The 18,514-nt window shown below is 35.0% G+C and overlaps 1 long non-coding RNA gene across 1 annotated transcript in view; it reads right to left on the bottom strand.

Moving 5' to 3' along the window:
* Positions 1-4,225: 4,225 nt before the first annotated feature.
* LOC140609909 (uncharacterized) overlaps positions 4,226-18,514 on the bottom strand; it is a 470,386-nt gene continuing 456,097 nt past the window's right edge. Inside the window, exon 14 of the long non-coding RNA XR_012011641.1 lies at positions 4,226-4,616. This is a non-coding gene — a long non-coding RNA (uncharacterized lncRNA). The remainder of the gene's footprint in view (positions 4,617-18,514) is intronic.

Genomic DNA, 18,514 nt, shown 5'->3' on the forward strand with positions numbered 1-18,514 from the left:
CCTGATCCTGGGACTCCAGGATCATGACCTGGGCCAAAGGTAGGCACTAAACCACTGAGCCACCCAGGGTTCCCCTTTGGGTAGGACTTCTGATCAAAAAAATAACTTTCAAAACATAAGTGAAGTTAATATCTTTTGAAACTAATAAAAAGACCTAATTTTCCACCTGCAGACTTGTATTCAGAAAAATGCAATATGAAAAAAAAGAAAAATGTAATATGGGCAGAAGGAAAATGATTTCTAGATGAAAGATATAAAATATGAGAAATAATCATGAGTAATAAATGTTATGAATATTCAGGTAAATATAAACAATGTTTATAAATGTTATAAATATTCAGGTAAATATAAACAAATATTGACTGTATACAGCAAAATTAGATAAAAAGAATAGACAACAGTAGTATATAAATTGAGAGGGAGAATAATTGTGGTTAAAGTGTTCTAAAAGCTTTGTGTTTGGGGGGTAAAGGTACTGATTAGCTTTCATAATTAAGTATAGTTATACTTAAGTATAGTTAATACTATAACCTTATAAATTAGGGTTAACTTCCAAATGACTACATGGAAATATTGAGTGAGAAAAGAAAATATAAAATATGGAAAGAATAGAATACAGAAAAAGTGCAACAATAGAAAACACAAAATAAGATGGAAAAAAATCCCCAAATACTAGTTGTTTTAAATGGATGTAAATGCTTTAGTTAAAAGACACAAATTGTCAAAGTGAATTAATAAAAATTCTAGCCATATGTCTTTGTTAGAAGGAAATCTAAAATATTATAAAAGAGGAAGTTTGAAATTACATAAAAGAATAGAAGATTTATTGAAGAAATATAAATTTTGGAAAGTTGAAATTATCTATAATGACATAAAAGGAAATGGATTTCAAGGCAAAAACATCAGAAAGGAAGAGAGTACATATGATTTTTTAAAAAAATTCAATACAGAAGAAGACATAAAATTCCAAATGTGTATGTAACATTTGGAATAAATAAACAATAAAACTTCAAAATAAATTTAAAAATTGAGAGTATTATCAAACAAAAACCCAGAAACTGACCAACATAAGTACAGCCAACTAATTATTCACAAAGATGCAAAAGCAATTCAATAGAGGAAGGACAATCTTTTCAACAATTAGTCCTGGGGAATTGGATATTTATAGGCAAAAATGAATTTTGACCTATACCTCACATCTTTTGTGAAAGTTAATTAGATTATAGATATAAATGCACAACTTACAGTTACAACAATTTTAGAGGAAAACAATGAAAAAAATCTCTGGGACTTAGAAAATGATGAAGAGTTCTTAGACATAAGAACAATAGCATGTTCCATAAATGAAAAAAAAAGGATTTTATAATAAAAAGTTTCTCTGAAAGATCCTATTAAGGTAAGAGAAGATAAGTTAGACTGGGAGAAAATATTTGTGATCCACATATCTTACTTGACTCACCTAGAATATACAAAGAATTCTCAAAACCCAACAATCTAATTAAAATACAAATACTTAAACATGAAGAGACATTTCATAGAATGGCACATAAGCACATGAAAAAGATGTTCAATATCACTGTGCATCAGGGAAATGCACTTGAAGACCATGATGAGATATCTTGGTCTATTCTGTTAGAATTCTATTAGAACAGCTTAAAAAAATATTGACAATTTCAAATGCTGATGAGGATGCTGAGAAAGCAAATCTGTCATCCAGTGCTTACAGAATGAAATGTAAAGTGGTCAGCCACTCTTGAAAATAGTTTGACCATTTCTTAAAAAACTAAACATTTGCTTGCCATATGACCTAGTAATTGACCTGCTGAGTGTTTATCAAGAAGAAAATACATGGGAAGCCTGGGTGGCTCAGCAGTTGATCATCTGCCTTTGGCTCAGGGCGTGATTCTGGAGTCTCCCAAGATCGAGTTCCGTATCGGGCTCCCTGCATGGAGCCTGCTTTTCCCTCTGTCTATGTCTCTGCCTCTCTCTCTCCGAGTCTCTCATAAATAAATAAAATCTTTTAAAAGAAAAAAAGAAAAAAGAATAAAAGAATACATGCCCACACAAAAACTTCTACACTAATAACTATAACAGCTCTATTTGTAATAGCCAAAAATTGGAAATATGCTTCTGAATAGGTATTTGTTTAAACGAAATGTGGTATATCCATACCATAAAATGCTACTTAGCAATAAAAAGCAACAATTAATGCACTCTATTTGGATGGATCTCAAGAGCATTACTTTGAGTTTTAAAAGCTAATCTTAAAATTGCATACTTGAATATTCAAGTTATATAACATTCTCAAAATGGCAAAATTATATACATGGAAAATGGCTTAGGGGTTGGCAAAGGTTAGGGATAGATGTGACTAACAAGGGAGTGAAAGGAGATCTTAGTTGTGATAGATTTTTTTGTATTTTTGATTGCAATGGAATCAATGTTACAAGGTCTACACATGATTAAAGGACATAAATCTATGTGTACACTTTGCACCAAAGTCAATTTCCTTGGTTTTGATTGTATATCATAGTTACATAAAATATAACCATTAGAGGAAAAGTGGGTAGAGTATAGGCAAGATCTCTTTGTACTCTTGCAATCCACCATTGCAATGGGAGATTCTTGATATTTCTATTAATAACTAATAGCACAAGCAAGCCAAAAGGATGGATAGGTGGATAGATAGATGAGTGAATGAATAAAAGAATGAATCAATCAATCAGAAGAAAAGAAAGAAAACTAGATGTAGAAGATTTTAACAACTCAAAACATTCGTTTTATATATATAAACATATAGGACATCGAACTAACACAGTATGAAAATTCTTTTAGAGCACAATTAAGTCATTAACACACAAACATGCATACTGACACATACAAGACACCCCAGTCTCATATAGCAATATAAAGCAAACACCAATAAACTTTTTAAAAATCAATTATAAATTACATTTTGTATCATAATTAGTAAAAAAAAAAGAAAACCTCGACCACATATGTTTAGAAATTAAGCATACTTCTAAATAATTTGAGTCAAATAAGAAATCATAATTGAAATTAGAAAAAAATGTACTGAATGATAATGGCATATAAAAACTATGTCATGCAGCTAATGTTGTTCTGAGAGAAATCTGTAGCTTCAAGTACTACAGAAAACAAAAAAGCCTAAATATAAACATATTAAGCTTCCATTTCAAACATTACAAAACAAACTAGTGGATCCCAAAGAAAGTAGAAATTTAAAAAAATATGTGAAGATAAAAGTGGAAATTAATGGTATACAAATTAATGATACAATATTCTCAACAAAACCAAAATTTGGTTCTTTACACAGGCTAATAAAATTAACAAATCTCTGCCAAAATTGATCAAGGGACAAAAGAAAGGGGGTGCAACTAAGGGATATTAGAATCATATAAGGGGATATAAGTACAGATACTACAGAATTACAAAATGATGAAATACTTAGAATTCATTAATGCTAATTAATTTGAAATTTGAATAAAATAGTCAATCACACAGAAAGGTGACAAACACAAAAAGAATAAATTGCCCAGACAAATGGGAGATCTGAACTTTTTTTTTTTTTTTTTAAGATTTTTTTTTTTATTCATGAGAGACACAGAGAGGCAGGGATATAAGCAGAGGGAAAAGCAGGCTCCCTGCAGGGAGCCCTATGTGGGACTGTATTGTCAGACCCAGGATCATGACCTGAGCCAAAGGTCAACCACTGAACCATCCAGGCATCCCCTGAACTTTTTTTAAATAACAAATTACTCAAGCCAAGAATAGGCAAATGGTTATAAAAATAATCTTTTCCTGTTAGCTTGAGCAGAAAAATACTAAAGAGGATGATGACTGCTTTTGGCTTTGGGTGTGTGCCAAGTCCCATATCAGTTACCAGAGCTGTGAGACATTACATTCACCCAGATAAGCTTCATTCATATTGGTCCCTCTGACCAGACTACAGGAGCCAGTTGAGGAAGATACAACTGCTCTCAACCCTAAACAGTAGGAATTTCTCAGTTGCACAAAAGGATGAGGGAGTTTGTCCTATTTATCCAAAGATTTACAGATCACCCCCATCAACATTTTCTAGCTCTGTAAGATCCACCTGGCAAATAACAGTATATGCGAGAGCTCCCCAAAAATGAAATGAAAACACCCAAAGCTTCCCTTAGACCTAAGTGTAGAAGTGGTTTGTGAGTTGGATGCTTGATTACAGTACAATGGAAAATAGCATGCTTTAAAAACTTGGCTCTTAGACTGTAAAGAATTTTCAGGAAATTACAATATGGTAAAATAAACTGAGCTTAATTTAAATTTCAGTCTAAACTCTGGTATTCCATTTTTCACACAAAATCAATTCATTATAAACCAATCTGCTCCTTTAAAAAATATGCAGTAACTGAAAAAAGAAAGAAAGAAAATGCAGAAATATGTGAGAAAATCTGAGACACCAACCATTTTAGAAGACTCAGGTCTTTGGGTTAATGGTTGACAATGTTGTGTCACTTTCATTTCCCGGTCACTTGTTTCCAGTCTTCATCAAATCTTTAAGCTTCCTGATGTCTCTTGATGCTTTCATCAATACTTGAATAAGGGCCACTGCACTGCACATTCATATCAAATAGGAAACAAAGATTGTTGACAAAGGATCAACTCATGCCAAGGAAAATTCACAGGGCACAGAAAAAGATGTTCACTTCTTGACTGTTTATTTTTCTAGACAACACATTGATTTTCATGGCAGTAGCTGTTATTCTTTGTTTATTGTTGGTCTTGCAACCCTAAGGAATTTTGAATTACAACAATTCAGCTCTATTTTACATAAAGCAAAGGTGTGGCAAGGCGTCTCCCATGTTAATTTCCCCACCATTACTTTTCCTCATAATCTGAGCTCCTTTTCTCATAATCTGAACCATGCAACAGCAATGTTATTCAATCTCTTCTAGGTCTTTGCATGTTTAAAGAACTATTTTATATATGTTAAAAAAAAAAAAAACACCCAGACTTAGGAAATATGCATTATTTTAACAAGTAAATTCTGAGTGTTTAGTCTATACAATGCATTTTGCTAGATCCAGGGCTGAAAACTTTTTTCCTCCACCAAATAGTGCAATAATAGAAGCAGCAGCAACCAGTGAATTTTAGAAGTGGAATTTTCCTGATTATGTCATTCTCTTGAACAAGTTTCCTTTTATTCATTTATGTATTCATGTGTAACAAACATGTAGACGACATTGTTTTTTATGCTCTCTAGAAAAACTTCACCATTCTGTATCCTCATTTCCTTAACTGTAAAATGGAAATGGGTTGATGATAATACCTCAGTAGGTTGTTGCCAGGATTAAATGAATTATTGTCCCTACAGCACTGAGAATGGGGTCTGGCGCTTAGAGGAACTCTACACGTGTTGACTATTGTTTCAGCCCAGGACTGCCAAGAAGGCACGGAGACACCCCATTGGGTGCTGACATTTTACTGGGGAGGTATAAGCCCAGGACAGGGAAGATGAGATTAAAAAGAGGTGAGGCAAGGAAGGAGCAAAGTGATAGGATGTGTGCTGCTCCATACCAGAGGCCACTTCACAGAAAGCTGCCCACAGACCAACAGGACAGTCAGCAGATAATGTTTGCCGCATACAACTTCTCGAGAAGGACTGAAAAGAAGATTGTATCTTCCTCCACGGAGGAGAGAAAAGAGAGGAAATTAACCTGCCTTGTCCCTTCAACCTCCCATTTCCATCAAGCAATCTTGAGCCCTCACATACTTGCAGGCTGCTGTAGCTGATAACTCTGCAGTCTCAGGAAGCCTGATCCCCCATCCAGTGCTATGTAGTCATCCCCATCTTTTTCTCTTATGCTCTAGTTGCCATTAACCAAGCAATGCAATGGGAGCTAAAAGCAACACCAAGGTTGTCTTTGAATCAGACTTGTTTTTTAAAGCTCTCAGTGTAGTAGAGTCGATAAAAGCAAGGCTTTAGAATTAGATATTCATTTTGGCTTTAGGATCTGCTACTTGCTAGTTGCACAAGTTATTTAAGCTGTTTGGGTCTTGTTCCTTCATCTACAAAGTAGAAATATTAATATTTACTTCTTAGAGTTGTTATAAAGGATAAATGAGCAGCAAAGTAATTAGAGCTGTGATTGGCACATAAATGTTCAATAAATGTTTACTACTACCATAATTATCATTGCATACAAATGAGAAGATTGGGAAAACCCATTCAGACCACTGGTTGTGAATATACTAGAATCATACTGGAAGGAACACACCACAGCTTACAGCGGCACAGGAAAAGTAAAATTGAATAATGACCATGATGGATTGGATCAACCTAGAAAGCCTGAATAAATAATTCAGAACTCAAACTACATTTTTCCTTCACTTCCCTGAATTATTCACAAAATTGCCACTTCTCCCCACTTTAATTTGCCTTTATAGATAACCAACATAAAGTCACTTTCTGCACCCTGATTTGATTTTTTGACAGTCATTTTCAAAAATATGTCATCAGAATCTAAATGCATTTATATCAGATATTGTAAAAATCCTATTTTATTCTGCCAAGGCAGAGTCAAATGAGAGTTTAAGGCCTGTAGAAAGGTATTCACTTCAACATATTTATATGGACATTGCACTGAGCAATGACTTAGCTATGGTGTTATTGATGGATGCCTTGTGTTAGACATTTAAATTTTTTAAATTGTCATCTTTCTACAGATTGTGCTGTACATTCCTGCAAACCCTGCTTGCTTGAGGCTTCAGTCTGGCTATTATCTAACATTAAAACAAGCATGCTATATAAGAGACCTATGTTATATCACAACAAAACAACTTAGATTTTTTTTAATAATACATGACTTAGAGCACAAAAAGAGAAAAAAAGCTTTATTTTTCTTAACCTTCTAAATTCATACTAGATGTTTACTTTACTTCTCTTTACTCTTGTTGCTTTTGAAGAACTTTAAAACATGACCCCAAGGAAACTACGTTTAAAAAGACAGAGGAAGAGGAAGAGGAAACTTGTACTAATTTTTAAGATTCTAATCAGTTTCAGATTCTAATCATTAAGAGCCTTAGCTTAAGTCTAATACATTGACCTATAGCCTAATGTTTTGTTAAGAATTTGTGGAGCAACAAGACTGATTGAAGTTTAAGCTCAGGCCTAAACAGTTGTTTAGTTTGTAAAATACTAAGTTTGTAAAATATTATGCTGGGTTAAAAATGTAAGATTCTCATGCATTGCACCTCCACTTTGAGATTTTTATTCAGGAAGTTTAGGATGGTAAGTAGGTATCTGCATTTTTGACAAACTTCCCAGGTGATGATCCTGATACAAAGAATTCATGGACAACAGTTTGAGCAACTCATGAAAATATGTATGACACCATTGATATAATATCTTAAAACATCTAGTAGCTAAATATTAAGACTGCTAAAAGTTAAGGTATATTTTAATTTTAGGTCCTAACGAGCCATTACCCCCCCCCCCATTTCCTTCAAAAATCATAGTTGTCTCATCTAGAAGTAAGTGATTTATCTCTCAATACTCTACATCTTTGCTGATATACTTACTTTTCCAGTCACCAGGTAGTCAAGAAAATCTAAATCTCTTCAACTGATTTTTTAAGAAGATTCTGGTTTTATACAACTTTATCTGCTGTTGGGGAATGGGTGATTGCCAATACATTCCAAAGATATACATACAACCAGTGATTTCTCAAGGGGCTTTTAGTGAGTTGAGAGTGTTTAACTTTGAATTTTGCTTCTATGATCACTGACCATTTTCTTTTCCTTTTTTTTTTTTTTTTTTAAGATTTATTTATTCATGAGAGACACAGAGAGAGAGAGAGAGAGAGAGAAAGAGAGAAGCAGGCTCCATGCAGGGAGCCTGATGTGGGACTCGATCCCAGGTCTTCAGGATCAAGCCCTGGGCTGAAGGCGGCACTAAACCTCTGAGCCACCTGGGCTGACCCCTGACAATTTTCTGATTGAATTTTCCTACTGAGTCTTCCCACACATTTGTATAATAATGCTCCATGGTGACCCCTAACAACTTCAGAGTAGCCCTAGTGGAAAACCTATAGTTGAATGATATAAATATATATCCAATTGTCCCAAAAAAAGGTAACGAGCATATATGTGCTTCTAGGAAGAATGGCCACAGAGCAAATGTAGAAAACAGGTTTTATCTCCAAACTAATTCCAACCAATTGATATTATTTCCTCATAGGACTGTATTATGGCAAATTGAAGATTTCCACCTAAAAAAACAATAACTACATGGGAAACAAGATACTTTTTATTATTATTCATAGACTCATAGACTAAAACTCAAGCCACCACATGCAGGCACCAGAAAAAGCTGGGCTAGAACTACCAAATTTAATATAAGCAGTAAATAGACTCGTTTGCTTTGTCCCACGTCCATCTTAATATCTGGAAATAGTACTACTTCCTGAATGGTCACAAATACAGTGGTCAAAAGTAATGTCCAATAGGCATGGAGGTTTGGCTAAAAAGATTGTGGTTCTACCAACTAGATAAGAAAATATGAGTGCTTAATTTTGCCCTCCACAGTGACTCCGTCCACTAACACATGAGGACATATCAAATTACTATTCCCTCCTCCTAATGAGAAGTGAGGGAAGAAGTCAACAACGAAATAGAAGCATTTTTGGATTAGGGAGAGGAAGTTGAGGAATCTTCTTCCCCAGGTAAATGTGTAACATTTAATTGTTAGGAAAACAAAGTAAAAATGTTTCTTATTGTTTTTAAAAAATCTTCAATACATAGCTTATATATGCTTCCCCTATGTAAGTTTTACTGATCCTTTCATTTAGACATGATCCTAAAATTTTTTTGCTTTGTGAACATTAATGCATTGTGTACATGTCTCTTAAAAGGTTATTATTACTCTGTTTTGTATTGACTTAAATGAATTTCTTTCCTATCATCTGTTGAGATCTCTATATTTAGTATGCACTATGTAATAATTACCACACTCAATATAGGGCCACATAAGTAAATAAAGAAATGACATATCTCCTCAACACCTCCACCAGAGGGAATAAAGACTGTAAATAGCTGTGGAACAGTGAGAAGCTGATGTAACATTTAACCAAAAACTAGATTTGGGGGAGCCTGGGTGGCTCTATCAGTTAAAATTTGGCCTGTTGATTTTGGTTCAGGTCATGATCTCAAGGCTATGAGATCAAGCCTGGAATTGGGCTCTGAGCCCAGGTGTGGAGGCTCCTTGAGACACTCCCTCTCCCACACCTTTTACCCCTCCCCCTGCTTGCATGCTCTCTCTCTCAAATGAATAAGTAAAATCTTCAAAACAGAACAACTAGATGTGGAGTTTGAGTTTTACAGAACTGATGAAGAGGTGACTCTTATGCATAAACCAGGGATAAAACTGGTTGTTTGATGTTTAAATCTTTGCTGTAAAAAGATGAAACAGATTTTATGAGATTTGTGCTATTTTCTTCGGCTTTTTAAACAAAGTCACATTGTCCGTATCCTCCCTTGGTAATCACAATCTCTCTTGCTTCATTATTCTGAATTTCTCTTTAACACTTTTCCAAACACTTACTCTTTTTCTCTTTATTCTTTCTCTCTCTTCTAGAACAAAGGTCAGCAAACTACAGCCCATGGGTCTGTGGCTTATTTTTCTCTTGGAAAATGACAGTAGCTACACCTATCATTTATCTATTGTCTGTGACTGCTTTTGCATTATAATGGCAGAGTTGAGAGGTTGTGATAGAGATCTTGTGGCTGGTCCACAAGCCTAACATTTTTACTGTCTTGCACTTTAAGAAAAAAAGTTTATTACTTCTCCTCTGTTAGAGTAGGGACTAAATCTATTCAGTTTTTAATCTCAGCACCAGGCACAGGGATCAGAGATTGTTGACCTGAGATCTACCATAGGTACAGGTTTCAGAGATGCATTAACTCTTGAAAATATGCCCGCTACATTGCATATCTGTGAGTATGCATATTCATTTGCATGTGCTCATTTATGTTTATTAAGGGAAGATTGTTCATATTCTCAAAAAAGAATCCTTCTGGTATAGCCAAGTAAGTGCCTATCACACCAAACTCCCCATGGACAACAGCTATAAATTCTGGAGCCAATACAGAAAAAAAACAAAACTTCCTAAAGGTACTGACTAAACAAAAATAAACAGATTTTAGGAAGGAGTCAAAATTTGAAAGGGAGCAACACTCAATAAGTTTCTCTTTCTCTCTCTTTCTGTCCCTCCCTCCCACCCTCTCTGCCTCCTTTCTTCTCCAACCCCATCCTTCCCTCTCCCCCTATCCAACTTCCCTCTCTTTCTTTAAATGAGGGTAGTCCACAGTTAGAGCCATAGTGGGTGTCTAAAATTCTGAAAACCCAGTCTTCCTGGTCTATAGAACTAGAGGACAGAGTTTGTGAAGTACACAGTCTCTGGAAAGTTAGGGCAGGGGTTCATGGAAAGAAGATAGAAGAATCCCCAAATTTCCTCCCCAAATCTCCCGATGAATGCCTGAACCATACATGTGTAGGGCAGACACTAAGCAACATAGATTAAAAAAAAAAAAAAGAACTGATAGGAATTTTCAGCTATTTTCCTAGAAAGAGTTTATACTTTGAGTCCAACCAAGTTAATAACCTGCTAAAGCAAAAATGCTTTACTTTTCTGAGAAATATAACAGAATCCAGAGACTCCAACACATAATATCCACAATGTCCAGAATAGAATTCAAAATTATTCAATATACAAAGAAATAGGAATGCATGACCAATACTCAAAATACGATAATAAACAGAAAGCCCCCAAATTACCTAAATATTGGAATTAAAAGTGACTTTAAAGCAGCTATTATAATTATGCTTAATAAGACAAAGGAAAATATGCTCCTAATGAATAAAAAGTTGAGAAATCTCAGGAAAAAAAAGGCAAATGATAAGAGAACCAGTTCTAGAAATTCTAGAACTAACAAATACAATATTTCAAAGGAATGTGTGGCACTTTTCTCAAATTTTAACTTTATACTACCTACTGGTTCACTGTTAATTTGGTTTGAGAAACTTGAATTTGTTCTCTGAAGAAGGAACATGCTATAACAGAAAGAAACAGTCCTGAAACAGCACTGAGGGCAAAGGTTTTGATCTATAAGAAAACAACCAGTGTTGCCTAAATAAATAGAGCTTGAAAAAATTACTTTTTCTCTCTGTACTCTGTTTTCTTTAGCTAAATAATGATGATATTTCTGTATAATAGCAGTGTTTTAGGTACAATTTATATAGCATGAAATTTGCTGAGTAAACTTTATTGGTGATGATGATGATAATTTTTATTTGGGTTCTAAAAGTGACTCTAAAACAGAAGTATCAAGATGGATGACTTACTTTGGCTGTTTTAGAGAGGTAGCTGAGAGAAGAGAGGCCAGGTTCAGATAAAGTAACCTAAAGAGAGATTTCCAAAAGTAAGGAGTCTCTTTCTGAGACATAGGTCCTATCCCTCTGTATAATTTGTCCAGTGATAATTAGCTTTTGACATCTGTGCTTTCCCTCTTAATTTAGTGTGAATAGTCCTTGTCAAATGATTCCTTTAAAGTGTCTTATTAACACCAAAATAATCATAAAATGATTAATTTCTAGGTACTGACTTGAATAACATTAATCTTGTTAAATCATTTGGTATAAATATGACTGTCACATGTATTTAAAAAGCCTGAAGACAACTTATTGTTTCTGATCTGTCATGACACTGCCATTGATGTTTGATGGAACTGTGGGCTCTACTCTCTTGAGAGACACATCTCACGTGTTTGACATGCACTGATAGCAGTTGTAATCACAGCACATAGGGAGGGGATATAGAATTTCAACTGCTTGTCAAACCTTTTTCCACAGTCTTCCTCCCCCACAGGGACTGAGATGCATATTTATAATATGAATTCTAATAATCTCTTGCCATTAATCTCAGGCAATTGTCCCAAGATGTGACTTAAATAATGGGAATAATTAGCATATGGTACTGAGGGTGAAACAAGGTCTTCCTGCTCTTAGCTCCCTTGGAAAAATGACTTTTTTTTTAAAAGATTTTTTATGTATTTATTCATGAGAAACACAGAAAGGCAGAGACATAGGCAGAGGGAGAAGCAGGCTCCCTATGGGGAGCCCAATGTGGAACTCGATCCTAGGACCCCGTGATCACGGCCTAAGTCAAAGGCAGACGCTCAACCATTGAGTCACCCAGTCACCCTGGAAGAAGGACTTTTAAGAGCTAAAGGATGAGGTCTTATACACAGATCTGGGACCACTCATGGAAAATATACTTAGGATATTCTTATGTATCAGTGCTTATAGTAAGTAGTAGGGGCATACAGAGGAGTGAGACATGTTCCAGTCATCAAGTTCTCCCTAACTAATGGAAGAATGAGATCTAGTTTCTAAAATTCTACTAGCCAGACATCTTCTATGTCATCTATAAACATTTGAATTAATCTTTATAAGCCTCCACATAAATTAGGTGCTATATTTTGCATTTCAAATTGGGCCCTTGAATCTCTTAATTTTTTTTTTAAGATTTTATTTATTCATGAGAGATGCAGTGAGAGAGAGGCAGAGACACAGGCAGAGAGAGAGAAGCAGGCTCCATGCAGGGAAGCCCCATGTGGGACTCAATCCTAGGTCTCCAGGATCACACCCTGGGCCGAAGGCAGGCGCTCAACTCATGAGCCACCCAGGCGTCCCAAGTCTCTTTTCAATACAAAGGAAGCTGAAGCTCAGGGGAGTTATGTGATTTTCCAAAGTCATAGAGGTCTGGAGTAACAACATGAAGATTAAATTTAATGTCTGTCTCTCTACAAAAACATTCTTAAATTCTGCTTCCTTGTTAGTGAGAATTGGTTTTACATTTAATCCAGTGAGGGGTAGGTATTGACTAAAGAGGATGAGAAAATAATACCCCTCTGAAGGAAAAAATCTCTTCCATAGTTGAAATGTTAAGTATAGTGAACTCAACTCTTCCTAATAATAACTATTGGCCAAAATTTGGCAGGAAACATAACTAGCTCTGCATGACAAAAACCACGATTCACCAAATAGTCTTATCATCCCTATATCATACTAGTCAAAGACACCTGTAGTGTTTATCCAGTTTGGAACATCATAATAGAGAATTTTTTGTTTATATCTAACACATGCAGATAACAGTCCCCAGTATGATAGAGAGGTATGCAAACCCAGTGATAGCATATGAAGAACAACTGCATAATCTGAGAATGCTCAAGTCTAAGAGCAGAAAATTTCAGCTGGGGTGGGACAGAAGACAGGTTATGAAAGTATGAGAATGGTCTTTCATTCTGTTATGTGGATACACAGAAGAGAAAGATTTAACTTGTTCTGTTTATATATAAAGGGCAAAACAAGCAGCTCTAGATAGAAATTTCAAGGTGGCTGGTCTCAACTCAGTATAACATCTCTATGTAATTATGACTTTTCCATCATGGAAGCCTGCCTGCTCTTGGGATCTTCTTTATCCTGTCATAGAAGGTATCCAATGAGGCCATGAGAAGTCACTTGCCGGCCATACTGTATAGATAAGATGCATATCTCAACAAACATAGACTTCTGACTTCTGAATTTGTAACCGTATATTAACCTTAGGGAAATATAATGAAGTAGTTGAAATTTAGCTTTTCTCACCAGACCACTCTAGTTTTATAGTTTCAGTATAAGTGAATTTGGTCAAATTATTTAATTTCTCTGAGCCACGATTTCTTCACCAAATAGAATTGGTACCGAGTACCTCCTAAGACTACTGTGAGAATGTACTATTGTGCATTCAAGAAAATGCTTAGCACATTTTGATTATTACATTTGTTTATGCTCTCTGCCTAAAAACTTCTTACCTGATGCGTCTTCAATATATTGCATCTAGGAATACAAATGTGAAGGGTTAAGAAAGTGTTTCTTAATAACAGTTGAGGTCTATGGCAAGGCCCAAGATGTTTGAGTGTTGGAGAACTATGAAATGCCCCAGAAACTTACTTATGTTCAGCAGTTTAGATGCTAGGGAAAGTAAGAACCATAGGAGAGCTGTAGAAATACACCAGACAGGAACATATTTTTGATGTGGTTTGAAAGTACCTGACACAGCATTCTTTAGACTGTCCAGCTTAAAATGTCCTTAAGTTCTACCTGGATTTGAAGAACTTAATAATGTGTCCTGGGTACCACCAGTTAAAACTAGCTTAATTCTTGAGGGATAATTATCATGGGTCTGGCTCTTTGATGTAACCTTTACTTTATGAATTGGTAAGCAATGATTAGGGGCACATGTATGGTTGGGTAGGCTCTTCCTGCGGTCACCCAACCAAGCAGGTAGTTGGGGGCTGAAAAGAGATAGGTGCACATTACTAATATCTATACCTTGGCAAAGGGATATATCTGCCCAGGAAAAGGGTTTGTTTTTATGCTTCAGAGATAGGTGTCATATCTATCTAAAATAGAAGTAAAATAGACCTAGGTGTGACAGTGTTTTGCTTTACTTTATTTGCTATATACAACAAATTACCTATGGTTTTCAGGGTGTCGATGTATTTTGAGAGATATTAAGCCTCAGAGTAGGCTCAGAGTAGGTTATAATATTAAGAAAATTATAACCATTGAGCTGTAATATTCTTGAGGGTAAAAGCATACCCATGTACAGAGTGCTGTCCACGCAATGAACACACAAATGTGCTCCTTCATTGAAGCACTGCTTATTAACACACAGGGTACCAAAGGTCCAGGTCTGAGGGCAATGCAAGAACTCAGTCATGTTTCTGTTCAGAAGCAGTAGACCAACAGCTACACCAGAAAGTAGAACATAGCTAAAGTCATAAATCGGTACAGACAACTGCTACTGAACATTCTGAGTAGGTCTGTATGCATTATGTGCAAATGGCAGGCCTAAAATAAAATGTCTCATGATTGTGAATTTATATTACAAGGAACCCCCACGTCTTTTCACTTTGACCTCCCTTAGCTAGCAGATGCTGTTGATGCTGGTCCTCAGAACGTCTCTGCCCACATGGATAACGCAGCACAATTAGGAGACAGATAATGCAAAAACAATCTTTGGTTTATATCTCCCAGTAAGAGGAGCCTCCTTTTTACACTTGCTACCAAGTGTCCTGAACATTCAGAAGAGGAAAATCCTGAAAGATTTTTGTTTTTAACAGAAATCATCACCATTATTGCTAATTTCATATGATATTGCTTTCTCTTTATTGCTATATCTTTATTATTTGGTGAACATAAAGTACCCCTATATATAAGATATCCACCATAAATTTGTTTTCAAATATGGCTCCTTATACATAAAAGATTATATGTTTTTTTTCATTCTTCAACCCCAAATTTTCATGCAAAAGTTGTTTTTTGAAAACAACTTATGAAAACCAGTCCATAGCATTTGTGGAAAACTGTCCATCATTGCAAATTAATAAGAAATTCTACTTATGCTCCCCTGTAAGCAACATTAATCATGGTTTAATCAAGTACTGAGGGAATGTGGAAGCCAAGATCCCATTTTGTAGTGAAATAATTTTTTTGTTTTTTGAGAACTTTTAACATCTTAGCAACTTTTGAACATGAAATATAGTGTTATTGACTATTGTTACCATGCTATATATCATATCCGCCTGACTTATTTTATAACTAGAAGTTTGTACATTTTGACCTTCTTCACCCATTTCCCTCACCCCTCAAATCCCACCCCTGACATCCACCAATCTGTTCTTTGTCTATGATCCTGGTTTTTTTTCTTGCTTGCTTATTTATGTATGTATGTATTAAAGATTCTACATATATTTGAGACCACACGATATTTGTCTTTCTCTGTCTGAATCATTTTACTTAGCATAGTGCCCTAAGAGTCTATCCATGTTGTTTCAGATGGCAAGATTTCATTCCTTTTTAAGGCTGAATAATACCCCATTGTATATATCATATCTTCTTTCTTCATTTATTGATAGACACTGTGGTTGTTTCCATATCTTAGCTATTGAAAATAATGCTGCAATGAATATGAGAGTGTATATATCTTTTCAAGTTGCAGTTTTTCTGTTCTTCAGATAAATATCCAGAAATGGAATTGTCAGATTATATGGTAGTTCTATTTTTAATTTTTTGAGGTACCTCCACACTGTTTCCCATAATAGTTGTACTAATTTATGTTCCCACCAACACTGCATGAAGGTTCTCTTTTCTCCACATCCTTGCCAACACTTGTTTCTTGGTTTTTTTTTTTTTTTTTTTTTGATAATAGCTATTCTAACAGGTATGAGGTGATATCTCACTGGGGTTTTGACTTAAATTTCCCTGCTTGCTGATATTGAGTATCTTTTCATGCACCCCTTGCCCATCTATATGTCTTTTTTTGGGAAAATATCTATTCACATATTTGGCTATTTTTAAATCATATTGTTTTGGGTTTTTGACTACTGAGTCTTATCAGCTCTTTATGCATTTGGATATTAACCCCTCATCAGATATATGATTTGTAAATATTTTCTCCTGTTCAGTAAATTGCCTTTTTATTTTGTTTTGTTTTGTGTTTTTTTTTTGGTTTGTTTTGCAGAAAAATTTTAGTTGGATGTACTCCCACCTATCTATTTTTGCTTTTGTTCCCTTTGCGGTGGGGGTCAGATCCAAAAAAAAAAATCATTGCCAAGACTGATGTGAATGAAATTACTACTTTTTAAAGGATTTTTATAGTTTCGGCTCTCATAGTCAAGTCTTTAATACCTTTTGAGTTAATTTTTGTGTATGGGGTAGTACAGTGGTCTGTGTTTATTCTTCTGCATGTGGCTGTTCAGTTTTCCCAACACCATTTATTGTGGAGACTGTCCCTTTCCCATTGTATATTCTTGGTTTCTTTGTTATAAGTTAATTGACTGTATATGCGTGGATTTATTTCTGGGCTCTCTGTTCTGTTCCACTGATCTATGTGTCTGTTTTTATTATAGTACTCTACTGTTTTGATTACTTTAGCTTTGTACTATAGTTTGAAAGCAGGGAATGTGATGCCTCCAGCTTTGTTCTGCTTTTTCAAGATTGCTTTAGCTATTCAGAGTCTTTTGTTGTTCCATACAAACTTTAGGATTGTTTGTTTATTGGAATACTGTTTCAAGTTTCTAAAACAACTGTGCTGTACACCATTGTACTAATTCTTCTTCACTATATGCCAAAGAATTATTTTAGAAGAAATGATCAATTTTAGCAAGAGAAAAATTCTATTATAGGTCCACTCCAAAAAATATATAGGTCCACAGGAAATTGATTTTATTAGGGCAGTTGCAAGTATGGCACTTCCAACCTTTTTTTTTTTATAAGAGATGGAAGAATTATGAAGTCATATCTAAAGTAAAAAGTATAACAAAAGAAGGTGGAAAGGGGGTCAAGCAAGAAGGATGTGTGGGTGCTCTTAGAAAGGCAGGCAGTTGTGGACAGAAGCCAGACTTTGAAAAGAAGAGTAAAGAAATGTTTAAGCCATATTTTGGATTTTGAGTATCCAAAGAATCCTCACATAGGTAAAATGTAGAGTTCTTTTCAGTAATGAATTGAGCCAGATAACTTTATAGCTATTGCAGGAGCAGGATGGAAGAGCATCACTTCACAGGGAAAAGTATGAATACAGGGGAAAAAATAGACCAAATTTATTCAGCATTGATGATGACCCCTATAAGCTTTGTTCCAGCCTTATGTAACATACCCCACGTCCCACTGGGACCTTGGGCTCCATCAGCAACATCCGCTGGGCCTCAGGAAATCTGCCACTAAGTCTAGAAATTCTTCCAGAATTTTCTGACTATTTCATAGGTGGAAATAGCTGTTGGAATCCCAAAGTGCAGAAATGATGATGGTAGCCTGCCCTAAACTGGCAGAAACAGAGATAGGCAGCCTTCTAGAAGAGTCAGGGTACAGATGCTTTGATTAGCTCTACTATAATGCACTCTGGTGGAAGAAAAATTACTAACCAAGTCTAGGCTTGATGTGGGTGACAGAAATCAGTGAAAAATAGGTTGGCCTGTTAAATATTTAATAATTCTTGAATTGTTTTTGATCTTTCAATCACATTGGCTAGTTAACTCTTTGTACCCTCTTTTTAGCTTTTTCTTTGAGTATTAACTGTTTTTTTTCTAATAGCATATCATGTACTCAATATAAAAAGAGGGAAGATATTGGCAAGTATAACATGAAAACAAATTATCCATAAACCTGTTTGACGTAAGCAATGTTAAACTGAGTGCATTTTTTTCTTTTCAGTTTCTGTGCATATATTTTTCTATCACAACTGTTATATTGAATATGAAATTGTATATTTTTCATTTTTATAAGGTACTTAGATTATGAGGATTTCCTTATCTTTCCAAACAACATTTTAATGTCTTCAGAATAGCTCATGATACCATTTACCAAAAATTACCTAAAAATATTTCCTGTATTTTGGAACACTTAAGTTTA

This window comes from Canis lupus, chromosome 19 (genome assembly GCF_048164855.1).
Source record: "Canis lupus baileyi chromosome 19, mCanLup2.hap1, whole genome shotgun sequence".
Taxonomy (NCBI): domain Eukaryota; kingdom Metazoa; phylum Chordata; class Mammalia; order Carnivora; family Canidae; genus Canis; species Canis lupus.